The sequence below is a fragment of the Lissotriton vulgaris genome, chromosome 4_1 (assembly GCF_964263255.1).
Source record: "Lissotriton vulgaris chromosome 4_1, aLisVul1.2, whole genome shotgun sequence".
In the NCBI taxonomy this organism is placed as follows: Eukaryota; Metazoa; Chordata; class Amphibia; order Caudata; family Salamandridae; genus Lissotriton; species Lissotriton vulgaris.
The window spans coordinates 766,041,170-766,058,261 of NC_141691.1; positions in this window are offsets into that span (position 1 = coordinate 766,041,170).

Consider the following 17,092-nt stretch of genomic DNA (forward strand, 5'->3'; position numbering starts at 1 on the left):
GTCCATCCACTCTATGCCACTCCACTTTATGCTAATCCATTGTATGCAACTCCCTTATATACCAATCCACCGTATGCTATTCCACTGTGCACCATTCCACTCTACACCACTTAATTGTACACCACTCTAGTATGTGCCACTCCACTGTACAATATTACACTGTACACCACTCCACTCTATGCCATTCCAGTGTACTCCACTCCAGTGTATGACCCTTACCTCTACGCTACTCCACTCTACGCTATTCCACTGTACTCCCCTCTCCTCCACTCTACACAACTCCACTCTATGCTATTCCACAATATGTCATTTCCCTCTATGTGCTCTGCTGTATGCCACTACACTCAACTCTAATCTACACCACTCCACTCTACGCTACTCCACTGTATGCCACTTAACTCTATGGCACTGCACTCTATGCTATTACACTCTATGCCACTCCATTCCATCCTTTTACACTGTACACCAGTCCTCTGTACACCACTCCACTCTACAACACTCTACTTTACACTATTCCACTCTACACCACTGCACTCTATTGCACTCCAGTGTACGCCACTCTAGTCTGCACCACTCGACTGTGCGCCGCTCAACTCTAAGCCACTCTACTCTACGCTATTCCACTGTATGCCAATTCCTTTTTTTTCAATGCACGAGTCTGTGCCACTCCACTGTGTGCCACAACACTTTATGCTCCACTCTACGCTATTCCACTTTATGGAACTCCATTCTACGCCACTCTGCTGTATGTTATTACAATCTACGTCACTCCACTGTAAGTCATTCCACTCTATGTCACTCCACTCTAGGCTACTCCACTCTATTCCACTACACTGTACCTCACTCCACTCTGTGCCACTAGACTCTATGCCACTCCAGCGTATGTCACTCTATGGTATGCTATTCCACTCTACACCACTCTGCTGTCGCCTCTCCAATCTACATCATTACCCTCCACTATATTCCATTCCACTCTATGCTGCTGCACTCTACACCACTCCACTGTAGGCTACTCCACTATAGGCTATTCAGCTCTACCCTACTCCACTACATGCTACCCCACTGTACACTATAATACTGTACACCACTCTTCTTTTCCCCACTCCTCTCTACAACACTCCACTGTACGTTATTCCACTCTGCACAACTCCACTGTATGCCACACCAGATTTTGTCACTCCAGTCTACGCCACTGCACTGTACACCACTCCAACATACACCACTCCACCCTACTCTAATCCACTCTACACAACTCCACTACATGCCACTACACTCTACCCCACTCCATTCAATGCTATTCCATTCTATGCCACTGTACTATACGCTATTTCCCTGTACACTGCTCCATTGTATACCACTCCACTCTACCCCACTGCACTGTATACCACTCCACTCTATGCCACTACACTGTACGTTACTCCACTCTTTGACATTCCACTGTACATAACTCCCCTCCACGCTACTCCACTTTATGCTATTCCACTCTATGTCACTCCTCTCTACCTCACTCCACTGTAATCCACTCCACTCTACGCTATTCCACTCTACGCCTCAACAGTGTATACCACTCCACTCAATGTCACTTCCCTCTATGCCACTCCACTCTATGCTATTCCACTCCATGCTACTACACAGTACCTAACTCTACTCTATGCCACTGAACGCCACAATGATTTATGTTATCCCACTCCACACCACCCAACTGTGCGGGACTCCATTCTCCACCAATCCACTGTACACTGCTCCACAGTGCACAACTCCACTCAATGCCACTTCACTCTATGCTAATTGACTCTAATGCCACTTCACTCTACGTCACTCTACTGTACACCACTCCACTGTATCCTATTCGACTGTACTCCGCTCCGGTGTAACCTCTCCACTCTATCCCACTCCACTCTACACCACTCCACTCTATGCTGCTCCACTCTATGCTACTCCAATCTATGCTGTTCCACTGCACGCAACTCCACTGTACACTATTCCACTCCGTGCCACTCTACTGTACACCACTCAACTGTACATCACTCTACTCTGCACTATTCTACTGTATGCTACTACACTGTACCTCACTCCACTTTAGGCCACTTTACTTTAGGCTATTCCACTCTTCGCCACTCCACTGTACACTATTTCACTATATGCTAATCCACACAACCACATTCCACTCTATGCCACTCCACTCTACAACACTTCTCTGTATGCTATTCCACTCAATGCCACTCCACTCTCCGCAACTCAACAACACTGTACTACACTGAACAACAGTCTAGACCCCTCACTCTATCCACTTTATAGGACTCCACTGTACAACAACGTTCTTCTGTCAATGCGAGTCTACAGCACTCTACTTTACTCTATTCCACTGTAGGGCACTGTACTCCACTCTATGACACTCTATGCAACTCCCTCTGCACTGCTTCCCCACACTTTAATATACCCTACACTATAAGAAAGTACTCCTACTCTATACTCCACTGTAATCCACTACTGCACTCTATCCCACTCTACTGTATTCTACTCTATGACATTCAACTCTTTGACAGTCTATACCGCTCCACTCTATACTACTGTACCACATTTTACTCCACACCACTCCATGGTACAATACTGCAATCCACTCTGTGGCACTCCACTGGACTCCACTCTACGATACTTTCCAACACTCTACAACATGCTAGTCCACTCCACTATATGACATAGATACCACTCTACTCCACTTTGCTCTACTGAATGCCACTGTACTCTACTCCACACCACTCTACTCTACAACAGGCTACTCCACTCTATGCTACAACACTCCACTGGACTCCACTCCACTCTACTCCACTGCATGACACCTTACCCCACTCTATGCCACTGTATGACAATCCACTCTACTCCATTCCACTCAAACACACTCTACTCAACTCTATGCAACTCCACTCCACAAGCCTGCAATACACTCTGTGCCACAATACCACACTGAACCCCACTCTTTGACCCTAAAGTACATTGTACAACTCTCTACTCCACTCTATGCCCTTACACTTCACTGTACAGCACTTTCCAACAGTCTATGGCACACCACTCCACTGTGCTGTCCAAGATGCCACACCAATTTACAACACTTTACTCAGCTCTGCGCTTCACCTCTCCACTCTACTGAACTCCGCTGTACTCCATTCCACTCTGCTCCACTCTATGACACTACACTATAAGAAACTACTCTGTGTGACACTCTCCTCCACTACAGTGTACGACATTCCGCTCAACAACACTCCACTCGATGACACTGGACTCTACAATTTGAAAACACATTTTTTGTTTTAAAACATTAAAATTCATCGAAAAAAACAGAAGTTAAAACTTAATTATAGTTTTGAAAACCATATTATTCTCATACAATGAACTTAAACTACACAAACATTACAATATACCTTAAATATACAATTTATACACCTCTTTTTTTACATCATATTTACATCTGTATAGAATTATGATTACAAGCAATTACTGCAGTAGGTTTGTACCAGGTATCAAAATTATTAAAAGAGGACTAAGCAAGGAAAGCATACTAAATCTTTGTGAATTATACTCCGGTGTTCATACAGTACATGTAGATGCAGATTCATTAATAGTGCTGATGGTGCAGTACAACATGAAAAAAGCACTTGAGCGGATAAGTGTAAAAGTGCAAGACAAGTCGTCAGCCGACTGAAAGCAAATGTAGTTGAAATTAGTTCTGTCCAGTAGAACCTACAGATTCAGCAAATTGTATAGATTTAAACAGTCCTGCTGTCGACAGCATTATTGTTAATTTACTTGCTATGTATATATATATATATATATATATATATATATATATATATATATATATATATATATATATATATTTCCACAGATGTCCTCCCCACAAGAAGAAGACTGAGGCAGCACTCGAGGTCCGTTCAATCCTTTTATTTCAATTAACACCATGGGCATTAACGCGTTTCGGGGGTTTGCTTTCCTTTGTCAAAATGCCCCCCTGGTGAGTAAGTCGCCACTGCTGCTAACAACCCCTTCATTTGAAAAAGTTTGTCCTTCCCACCACTAAAGTAGCGTGGGTTGCCTCCAAAACACGGTATGGAGTCGCCTCTGTCTTCGCTGTTGAACCACATTTCCCAGCATGCAACATCATTTCCAAGCTGGCGGCGATCCCATCCATCGGTGTATTTGTTTGGTGAGTGACCGATGGCTTTTGTGTGAGCAGGCAGGGATTGTAGAAAGTTTTCTGGGCATTTCAAAGTCAATCACGGTCCTCTCCCCCTCCCATGCACTTCCATCCGTCGTGGCGCCGAGAACACCGTTAAAGTAAAGGTGTAGTTCCATGAAGTATGGACTGCGCATCCGCAGCCATGTCCGCTCCAGATTTCGTGCGGGGCAGTCAGGGGATCTTCCATGTAGCGACCCCCTTAACACTTGCGGGGGGTGCCAGCCTTAGCGCGCAGCAACACTCCAAGTCGCGTCGCTAACCACGCCATATGTTTCCACAGATGTCCTCCCCACAAGAAGAAGACTGAGGCAGCACTCGAGGTCCGTTCAATCCTTTTATTTCAATTAACACCATGGGCATTAACGCGTTTCGGGGGTTTGCTTTCCTTTGTCAAAATGCCCCCCTGGTGAGTAAGTCGCCACTGCTGCTAACAACCCCTTCATTTGAAAAAGTTTGTCCTTCCCACCACTAAAGTAGCGTGGGTTGCCTCCAAAACACGGTATGGAGTCGCCTCTGTCTTCGCTGTTGAACCACATTTCCCAGCATGCAACATCATTTCCAAGCTGGCGGCGATCCCATCCATCGGTGTATTTGTTTGGTGAGTGACCGATGGCTTTTGTGTGAGCAGGCAGGGATTGTAGAAAGTTTTCTGGGCATTTCAAAGTCAATCACGGTCCTCTCCCCCTCCCATGCACTTCCATCCGTCGTGGCGCCGAGAACACCGTTAAAGTAAAGGTGTAGTTCCATGAAGTATGGACTGCGCATCCGCAGCCATGTCCGCTCCAGATTTCGTGCGGGGCAGTCAGGGGATCTTCCATGTAGCGACCCCCTTAACACTTGCGGGGGGTGCCAGCCTTAGCGCGCAGCAACACTCCAAGTCGCGTCGCTAACCACGCCATATGTTTCCACAGATGTCCTCCCCACAAGAAGAAGACTGAGGCAGCACTCGAGGTCCGTTCAATCCTTTTATTTCAATTAACACCATGGGCATTAACGCGTTTCGGGGGTTTGCTTTCCTTTGTCAAAATGCCCCCCTGGTGAGTAAGTCGCCACTGCTGCTAACAACCCCTTCATTTGAAAAAGTTTGTCCTTCCCACCACTAAAGTAGCGTGGGTTGCCTCCAAAACACGGTATGGAGTCGCCTCTGTCTTCGCTGTTGAACCACATTTCCCAGCATGCAACATCATTTCCAAGCTGGCGGCGATCCCATCCATCGGTGTATTTGTTTGGTGAGTGACCGATGGCTTTTGTGTGAGCAGGCAGGGATTGTAGAAAGTTTTCTGGGCATTTCAAAGTCAATCACGGTCCTCTCCCCCTCCCATGCACTTCCATCCGTCGTGGCGCCGAGAACACCGTTAAAGTAAAGGTGTAGTTCCATGAAGTATGGACTGCGCATCCGCAGCCATGTCCGCTCCAGATTTCGTGCGGGGCAGTCAGGGGATCTTCCATGTAGCGACCCCCTTAACACTTGCGGGGGGTGCCAGCCTTAGCGCGCAGCAACACTCCAAGTCGCGTCGCTAACCACGCCATATGTTTCCACAGATGTCCTCCCCACAAGAAGAAGACTGAGGCAGCACTCGAGGTCCGTTCAATCCTTTTATTTCAATTAACACCATGGGCATTAACGCGTTTCGGGGGTTTGCTTTCCTTTGTCAAAATGCCCCCCTGGTGAGTAAGTCGCCACTGCTGCTAACAACCCCTTCATTTGAAAAAGTTTGTCCTTCCCACCACTAAAGTAGCGTGGGTTGCCTCCAAAACACGGTATGGAGTCGCCTCTGTCTTCGCTGTTGAACCACATTTCCCAGCATGCAACATCATTTCCAAGCTGGCGGCGATCCCATCCATCGGTGTATTTGTTTGGTGAGTGACCGATGGCTTTTGTGTGAGCAGGCAGGGATTGTAGAAAGTTTTCTGGGCATTTCAAAGTCAATCACGGTCCTCTCCCCCTCCCATGCACTTCCATCCGTCGTGGCGCCGAGAACACCGTTAAAGTAAAGGTGTAGTTCCATGAAGTATGGACTGCGCATCCGCAGCCATGTCCGCTCCAGATTTCGTGCGGGGCAGTCAGGGGATCTTCCATGTAGCGACCCCCTTAACACTTGCGGGGGGTGCCAGCCTTAGCGCGCAGCAACACTCCAAGTCGCGTCGCTAACCACGCCATATGTTTCCACAGATGTCCTCCCCACAAGAAGAAGACTGAGGCAGCACTCGAGGTCCGTTCAATCCTTTTATTTCAATTAACACCATGGGCATTAACGCGTTTCGGGGGTTTGCTTTCCTTTGTCAAAATGCCCCCCTGGTGAGTAAGTCGCCACTGCTGCTAACAACCCCTTCATTTGAAAAAGTTTGTCCTTCCCACCACTAAAGTAGCGTGGGTTGCCTCCAAAACACGGTATGGAGTCGCCTCTGTCTTCGCTGTTGAACCACATTTCCCAGCATGCAACATCATTTCCAAGCTGGCGGCGATCCCATCCATCGGTGTATTTGTTTGGTGAGTGACCGATGGCTTTTGTGTGAGCAGGCAGGGATTGTAGAAAGTTTTCTGGGCATTTCAAAGTCAATCACGGTCCTCTCCCCCTCCCATGCACTTCCATCCGTCGTGGCGCCGAGAACACCGTTAAAGTAAAGGTGTAGTTCCATGAAGTATGGACTGCGCATCCGCAGCCATGTCCGCTCCAGATTTCGTGCGGGGCAGTCAGGGGATCTTCCATGTAGCGACCCCCTTAACACTTGCGGGGGGTGCCAGCCTTAGCGCGCAGCAACACTCCAAGTCGCGTCGCTAACCACGCCATATGTTTCCACAGATGTCCTCCCCACAAGAAGAAGACTGAGGCAGCACTCGAGGTCCGTTCAATCCTTTTATTTCAATTAACACCATGGGCATTAACGCGTTTCGGGGGTTTGCTTTCCTTTGTCAAAATGCCCCCCTGGTGAGTAAGTCGCCACTGCTGCTAACAACCCCTTCATTTGAAAAAGTTTGTCCTTCCCACCACTAAAGTAGCGTGGGTTGCCTCCAAAACACGGTATGGAGTCGCCTCTGTCTTCGCTGTTGAACCACATTTCCCAGCATGCAACATCATTTCCAAGCTGGCGGCGATCCCATCCATCGGTGTATTTGTTTGGTGAGTGACCGATGGCTTTTGTGTGAGCAGGCAGGGATTGTAGAAAGTTTTCTGGGCATTTCAAAGTCAATCACGGTCCTCTCCCCCTCCCATGCACTTCCATCCGTCGTGGCGCCGAGAACACCGTTAAAGTAAAGGTGTAGTTCCATGAAGTATGGACTGCGCATCCGCAGCCATGTCCGCTCCAGATTTCGTGCGGGGCAGTCAGGGGATCTTCCATGTAGCGACCCCCTTAACACTTGCGGGGGGTGCCAGCCTTAGCGCGCAGCAACACTCCAAGTCGCGTCGCTAACCACGCCATATGTTTCCACAGATGTCCTCCCCACAAGAAGAAGACTGAGGCAGCACTCGAGGTCCGTTCAATCCTTTTATTTCAATTAACACCATGGGCATTAACGCGTTTCGGGGGTTTGCTTTCCTTTGTCAAAATGCCCCCCTGGTGAGTAAGTCGCCACTGCTGCTAACAACCCCTTCATATGAATATATATATAGAGCACAGCAAAAATGAAAAATCCACCTTCTTCTGCGGTGCACTAAACAATGCTAAAGAACTCTTCAATATCATTAGACAGCAAACATCCAAACCACCACCTTCTGCAAAGAACTATGTGACAAATTTGCAAATTTCTTTAATGAAACATATAAAAGGTTGAGCTCTCACTAGAGGATCGCCACCGCCCACCCAATGAAAGTCTGCTCCCCTATGAAGAAGGCAATAACCCACTCAGGCAATCCGCAAACACCTGGAAAACATTCAAACCCATCACCAAACTGAAATTATGGAATCGACTACCGGATCCAAGCCCTAACTACATGTTGAAGACCCCCTCCATGCCCAACTGGCCAAAAAACTCAAACTCTCCCTAGCCCCACTCTGGTTGAAGATTATAAACAGCTCCCTGAAAACAGGAATCATTCCTGACTGCCTCAAAGTCAGGCAAGTAACACCATTACTGAACAAATCAGGTGCTGACCCGAACGATTTCAACAACTTCAGGCCTATCTCCAATCTCCCATTCTTAGCCAAACTGCTAGAAAAATGTGTTCTCCGTCAACTCAACCATCACATGGCCAACAACCATCTTCTCGACCCTCACCAATCGAGCTTCAGAAAATGATGCAGCATAGAGACAGCTATCCTGAATGTCATTGATGACGTCCACAAATCACTTGACAAGAACCTCTGCTGCCTACTCATACTTCTGGACCTTTCGGCGGCCTTCGACATGATTGACCACAAACTACTCATCAACGTACTCCGGGAAATGGTAGGAGCAGAAGTGGTGGTTCTATAATGGTTCACCTCCTTCCTGCAAGACCGCTCTCAAAGAATAAAAATCAGAAACTTCACGTCTGACACACACCCCATAAACAGAGGAGGTTCCCAAGGATCAGTTCTCTCACCCGCACTGTTTAACATTTACATGGAGCTACTCACCCCCATTCTCAAAAAGCAATCATACCCTTCCACCTTTATGCTGATGACACCCAGATCTATCTAGAAACCTTCAACATAGCGGTCATGCAAAGACGTAATGACACCCTAATAGAAGTCCAAAAATGGCTTTCCCAAAACCATCTGAAACGCAACCAGAACAAAACGGAAATCATCCTCATAGCCAACAAAGAGCATACCCCCTGAATCATGGAATGGCTAAAGTCTATTGAGGCTCTCAACTGCACTCTCATCCCGTAAGATTCTGTGAAGTCACTGGGAATCACTCTGGACCCTAACCTTGACATGGCCAAACACATCAAGTACACCGCAAGATGTGCTTTCTTCAACTTAAAACTACTCAACAAAATCATACCCTTCAACCCTCCAAAAGACCTTAAGCAAGTCACGCAATGCCTTGTGCTATCCCGATTAGACTACGGGAACGCCACCCTCACAGGCATGGCAAAATCACACCTTGCTCCTTTCAGATCAACCCTAAATGCAGCGGCCAGAATGGTGACCATAGTAAAGAAATTCAAACACATCTCCCCTGCTATCAGAGAGCTAGATTGGCTCCCAATAGAAATGTGTGCTAACTTCAGAACTGCCTGTCTCACCCACAAAGCTCTGCACACTGGCAAACCCACCTATCTAGCAGCTTAACTCAACAGAGCGGGGCAGACAAGAAATATCAGGAGCACCAACACTCTACTACTCATCCCCCGAAAACCCGCAAACAAAAAACCTTATCTTGCTCATTCTCTGGAAATGCACCCAAAATTTAAGTCTGATCTGAAACAAGGCTGTGTACTTGCCCCATGCCTTTTTAATCTATTTATGGTGATCTTCCTAGACAGTTCAAAGAAGTTAACGCTCACTCACCCTCACTCTTAGGCAAAGATATTAAGATATTTACAATATGCAGATGACACTATATTATTAAGTCATTCTGTCATATGACTAAGAAGACTAATTGATTCATTTAATCATTATATCACTCTTAATGGTTTGAAAATCAATTCCAAAAAGAAAAACTTAATGATTATAGGTGGAACTAAAAAAGGAAAAAAAGAATGGAACATTAAGGAGTTACACATTGAAACTGTAAAATGTTATACATACTTAGGAATAACATTTGATGATAATATGTCTTTTAAACAGCATTTTATTAACCTCAAAGCAAAGGCAACAGTATTGTCATTTGCTTTTAGAAGGTTGAGGGACAAGTTGTCATGTCCAAATCATGAACATTTATTGAAGGTCATGAAAGCAAAGCTGATTCCATCCTTGACTTACGGCTCAATGATTTTTCATGGCAAAGATGCGACAATTCTTGATGCCCTGCAAATAAAAGTCTTCAAATCAGTTTTTAGGATCACCAGGCATATAGGACATGCTATGTCAGATTAGAATTTGGTCTGAAAAGGCAATCCCTGGCACGGCAATCTGCCTTCTTAAAAATGTTATATTCATTATATTGCTCAGAACAAGGTACAAGGTACCCTTGCAAACCAATTCTGGCAGGAGATACCTAGGTATGAGCATGCTAGCAGTTGGAGATCCTTCTTAAGCGAGAATTTACATCATTTTGATTGCCCAACATTTGAAGGAGAGAAGCAAATTTGTTTTTAAACAAATATTAAATAGATCTGCCAACCTACTATCGATTGTTTTAGATAAAGATGAGCTCAGAATAAAGTATCATTCTTGGTCAATTACCAAATCATTTATTAAATTAGAACCTCAATCATACTTGTGGACCCACTTAAAATCATTCTTAGGGGACAGATTTATGCTACTGCGGTTTGGGAGATACCCTACTAAGGACGGAATACCCAAATGGAGAAAATAAATGGTCCTCTAATCTCTGTAGGTTATGTGGTTCCTATGACGATAATTTAATACATATTCGGCCACATGCATCAAAGTCCGGTTTTGCGATTCCTAATTTGCGATTTTTAGGGAATCGCAAATAAGGAATCGCAAAACGGGATGCATGATTGAAAGTGCATAAAATTTGCGATTCAGTAAAAATCGCAATTTTTACTGAATCGCAAATATTATGCGAATTCCAATTTGCGATTTCACAATTCTCATTGATTCCTATGGGCCTAAAGGCCCATAGGAATCAATGGGAATTGCGAATTCGCAAATTAGAATTCGCAAAATGTTGATGCATTCCATGGGTGCAGAGGGGGGTCCAAAGGACCCCCCCCTGCACCCCTGAAATGTATTTTGAAGTGCATGTTTCAAACACACATGTCCTAAGGACATGTGTGTCTGTAACATGACAGTGTTTTGAAAGGCAAATTAGAGCATTTTAAAACATTTTCGCAAATTACCACGAGGTTCAACCTCGTGGTAATTTGCACCCCCTAATTGCGAAATCGCAATTTTAAAATTAATCATGCATTGCTTTTAAGGAATCGCAAATTTGCGATTCCCTAAAAGCAATCACATTTTTGGAATTCGCTAAAAATAGCGATTTTACCAGAAATGCTTGATGCATCCCAAAAACCTATTTAGGAATCGCAAACGGCCGAATTTTGCGATTCGCACCGTTTGCACTTCCTAAATAGGTTGATGCATGTGGCCGATTGTTACTACATGCCCCCATTTATTAGAAGAGCGGAAGACTCTGTTAAGACCTATTTTTAATGAATTAGGGGTGAGAACATGTCGACAAGCCATTATTACCTGCCGCACTGGGTCAGTGCCTCGCCTGATCTCCCAATTTGTAAAGTTTATCTTCATTGCCGAAAAAAAACTACCAGCCAAAACTGATTCTCATTGTTAGTACAGTAATATGCTGTTAAGGCAAATTGGAATGAAAATGAAAAATCTGTTTTTAAAATCTAATTTTAAAAAGTTCTGAACAAACTTTACATCATAATTGTTACAGGATTGGACAATTTTAGGACTAAAGACAAAGCATCCAAAATTTGGAATGCTATCCAGTACATATCATGACTAACCGTTTCTTCGAAAAATTAAAAAGCCATCTCAAAGTGCTCTTCCTCAATCGAGCTCTCATGAAGTGACAGCGGACCCACAAAACGAAATCGCGCTCACCTGAGTATCCAGTCACTATGATAAGAGCAACTTCTTACAGCATCTTCCTCTTGACCCGCACTTTTGCCCCCCTTTTTTGTACAACGACCCATCATGATACATTATCTGTACTAATACTACTCTTTGCATTCGACTGCTACGTGACATATGCTGATCAATGACCCGTCTTTAATCACTGTGTTTACTATTACCACTCTTTGTATACTCGACTGTCACTTGACAAATGTTGTAAAGCGCTCCGATAAGTTTGGGTCTGGCCAGCGCTATATAAAACTCCTCTCCTAAAAAATAAAATAATTATATATATATATATATATATATATATATATATATATATATATATATATATGCACAGGGTGAGGCTCTCTCCAGTAATTATCGCAGCCGCCGCCGCAGAAATGCCGAAAAGAAGCCACGCCACTCCAAACGTTCGTCATGGGCCAAAAAAACAATTTATTTGCGCTCAAGCCACCAGATCCTACGCGTTTCGGGCATCCGCCCTTGTTCACAGATCGTTGGTCAGTACAATCTCAATAGCCTAAATACAAAGAGTTTTCCCGGGCATTTTTTTCACAACCACGTGGTAGTAAACATTAAAGACACACTACAAATCTTAGGCTTAAGCAGTCTTTTTTCCTCCAAATCAGTGTCATGAAGAGTCTTTACATGAGTGTTATAACAGCATAAATGCATAATCATGTTAAAATCACGATAATATTACAATTTATTTTATAAATAAAAAAATAAATATATATATGTGTGTGTGTATGTATATATATGTGTATATATATATGTATATATATATACACACACTCCTGGTTCGCAATCCTTCCTTTGTGAAAAAACCAGAGTCGGAGCCCAAATTCAGTAAACGGTGCTTTCAGATTTTAATCGGCAAGAAAAACACACCCAACGCGTTTCAAGATCAGCCGATCTCTTGCTCACGGGTGGAGCTTACCAGTACCATCCTTCTTTTAAAGTGACATACTTTGTTTTGAGTTTCACCACGTGATCCATAGACACAAAGAAAACATTAAGTTAATGCAGTGTCCCCAATAATGTTTAAATAAACGTTTCGTGTAAACATTCATATCATGTTATTGTCCAGGAAAGGAAAACATACAGTGGAAGTCACATTTCAATTGGCAGCCGTATTTACAAGGCAACAAATAAACTCAAGGTATATTAAGTGTTCAAGAAGGGTTCATATTGTAGCCATGTGAGGTTTCAGAATGCCATCCTGCTCGGGCTAATTATTCCCCGGCAACAGTTGCTATGTTTGTTTTTAGGCACACAAACAGTGAGCATATATAGTCCTTGGTTATCAATACCGCCCCAGTGGGCTTATGCCGCATAGCTCAATCTCGCCATTACAGTGACTTCAAACATTCAGCCCAAGTGGGCAAAATCACAATAGTGTTCCAATTCCTGCAAGGAAAGAGAAAAGAGGACATTGCTGTATATACCAGTTATTTCTTAACAGATCCGAGTATCGTTAAAAACATATTAAAATACCAGAATTCAGTTACCTAAGAAGCAGCAGCTCCTCAATACACCATGTATAACTCATTTTAGTTCTGGAGGTGAATTGCTAACTCTTCCCCCAAATTGTGTCCTACAGGCTGCATTGTGTTGTACATTATAATGTACTTCGATTCCAATTTTCTCAACTCCAACCACCTGTTCCCTCCCCTCTCATTGCTCTCTACGCTGTCCAGGACATAGAATTTCATCAAGTTAGGATTCTTATTGTGCTCCTCGGCAAAATGCCTGACTACGGGGTATTGTTGATTCACATTCCTGATGGCTCTTTGATGTTCCAAAATTCTCAGCTTGGCCTGTTTAGTGGTGCACCCTATATAAAATTTATTGCACGGACATTCCAGTGCGTACATAACATATTCAGTAGTGCAACTGAGATGTTTCGTGATCTTGTGTGCACAACGTTCTTTAGACAGTTGTATTGTTTTGCAATTGTTGCTGTATTTGCAAGCCTTGCACCTGCGACATGGATAAAATCCTTGTATTGTGTTAGTTCTGTGATTCTCTTTTAACAGTGTGGTGCTCAATACATCCTTTAAGGATTTAGCCTTCCTAAAGGTCAATGAGGGAATGTCATGAATAAATTCTTTTACATCCTTGTCTAGTTTGAGTGTGTCCCAATATTTGCCTAAACATTTGCGCAATTTCCATGATTGACAATTATATGTAGTGATGAAACGTATTCTCTCATCCATTTTGTGTTGTTTAGGGACTAGCAGCTCATTTCTATCCATGGTATTAACCCTTGCTACGGCCTGCTGGATCACCTTTTGACTGTAGCCCCTCTCTAAGAACCGTTCCACCATTATCTTGCTCTCTCTGGAAAAGCCTTCAACCGAGCCACAGTTTCTTTTGGCTCTGATCAATTCGCCTACTGGTATACTGCGTATTAGGCTGGGAGGGTGACAACTACCCGCATGAAGAAGGCTATTTCCTGCGGTAGATTTCCGAAATAAGGAACTTTTTTAAGTTCCCTCAATGACCTCAAGTTTTATGTCCAAGAATTCCAACTGTTCCTTACTGATGACACTAGTAAACCTTAAATTAAGGGAATTTTAGTTCAGGATGGATTCAAATTCATGTACCTGGTGGAGGGTGCCCTTCAAATACAGAAAATGTCGTCAATATATCTTTTCCAGAGGATGACGTGGGTACTGAAGTGGGAGATCTTGTTCACCACCAGCTCCTCCCACCAGCCCAGATACAGAAATGCCAGGCTGGGGGCGAAGCAAGTACCCATCGCCACCCCCCTGGTTTGTTTAAACAATTGTTTGTTGAAGACAAAGAAATTATTGGTCAGGCACTCCCACATCATATCCAGAAGCATGTTGGTGTGTGACAAATGAGAGATAGATCTCTCTTTTAAGTAATGTTTACATGCTTCTGCACCTAACTCCTGGGGAATACTGGTATATAGACTGGTGACGTCAAAACTCACCAACCAGTATTCAGGATTCCATGTGGTATCTTTTATAATTCTCAGAAAATCTGATGAGTCCCTCACATATGAGGGCAAACTGGTGACAAAAGGCTGCATATTATATTAAGTTCCACACCTCCTCCGACGTAGCCGGGACTCCAGCACAGCGGTGCACCCCAGGGTCGGAGGTTGCCCTGTCACGTACTCACAAGTTCCCAAACACAGTCAACATGGGTGAAGGACTTCACAATAATTGCTGTTGCAAGCAGCGGCCATCTTAGAGAGGGGTTCACTATGGATAACATCAAAGAAATGCTATCCTACTTCCATGAAACATAGATGCATTTATACGTTTGTTAAAGTTCATGGTAACAAGATAACTGCCTATAAATTGTCAGGCATCAAAATTATAACATTTAGGTTATTGTGAATCACATAACCAAAGTGAGGGTAAGCGATTTTCAACCAGTGGGCATTGCCAAATACTAGTACGTATAAATGCATCTATGTTTCATGGAAGTAGGATAGCATTTCTTTGATGTTATCCATAGTGAACCCCTCTCTAAGATGGCCGCTGCTTGCAACAGCAATTATTGTGAAGTCCTTCACCCATGTTGACTATTCACTTTCTGTGTGTTTTCACTGTGTTTGAACTTTATTTAAAGAACTGCATGAGACATGGGTGTTACCCGTGAGCAAGACGAGTTCTTCGTCGAAACGCGTTGGGTTTTTTCCATCTAGCTCGATACACCATGCTTAATATTATGAAATAATAAACCCGATTTTTCTGCAAACCGAATAATGAAGTGGTAATACGTTTTTTGGAGTGGAGTGCGCCAGCAATTTCTTTTGCTTTGGGAACTTATGGATATATATATATATATATATATATATATATATATATATATATATATATATATATATATATATATATATATATATATATATATATATATATATATATATATATATATATATATATATATATATATATCTATATATATATCTCTATATATATATATATATATATTTATATATCTATATATATATCTATATATATATATATGCATATAGTTAATAAAGTTTGCAAGACTTTACAAATGTGTAAAGTTGACATTTATGTGCCTGTGGAGTCGATATTCTGTGGCCGAAGTTTTGACCAAAATATTTTTGGGGTCTATATGTTGTCCTACAAAGTGCCCAGATAAGGTGATGTTTATTTTAAGCTCTGTATTATTATTTACATGGGTAGTGATAATAAATTGTTCAATCAATGTTGCGTTAATCACAGCTGCATGTTTGTTAACATAGCCTTAGATATAGAATGTTGGCAGTAGTAAGAGGTGTTACCATTAAATGTTTTAACAATACATTAATCACTCCTGTGGCGATCCTCCAAAGGCGCAATGCATTTTACTTAGAGTAGAGGTCGTGCTGCGTTTTTTAGTGCCTAATGAGATTGAAGGTTTGAGAGCTGTTGTTCCAGTGAACGCTCACTGTCTATCCCTCAACTATTTCTTTCAAGAAAGAAGTCGAAGCACTCCTTATGAACACATTTCTTCCCTAGATACTTTGATAACCTTCTTCCCTCAATCACATTCATGACTACTCTCCCCAGCAACTGCAGTGTTTTAAATGTAGTGCCTCTAACCCTACCCTCCTGTTTCTTGACACTGACTGATCCAATAGTTTTATTGTCTATGAGATGTTTGCTTTTATCGGATTATCTCCTCTACCAATAAACATTGTAAAACGTACCTTCCCTTCTCTGGGTGCTACCTATATCCTGTATCTTTCTTCTTCATGTATGATTTTATTGTTATCACTATGCTGCTCTCTGTAGATTTGTAAAGCACTCTAGGGTCAAGTCTGCGCCATAAAAAACTAGCATATATATATATATATATATATATATATATATATATATATATATATATATATATATATATATATATATATATATATATATATATATATATATATATATATATATATGTGTGTGTGGGTGTGCGTGCGTGTGTGTGTGTGTGTGTGTGTGTGCGTGCGTGTGTGTGTGTGTGTGTGTGCTGCTTTATGGGAATTTTAATACTGTCACACAACGTGATGAACACCACTAGCAACAGCACTGGAACCACAGCAAATGTATTTTCTCATTCTGTTTTATGAGACAGCCCAGCTTGCAGCTAAGTCACGCTTTTCTTAGTCTTCAGCCAGGTCAGGCAGCACTAGGCACTTCAAAAACAGCATGTTAAGGTGCACGCTGG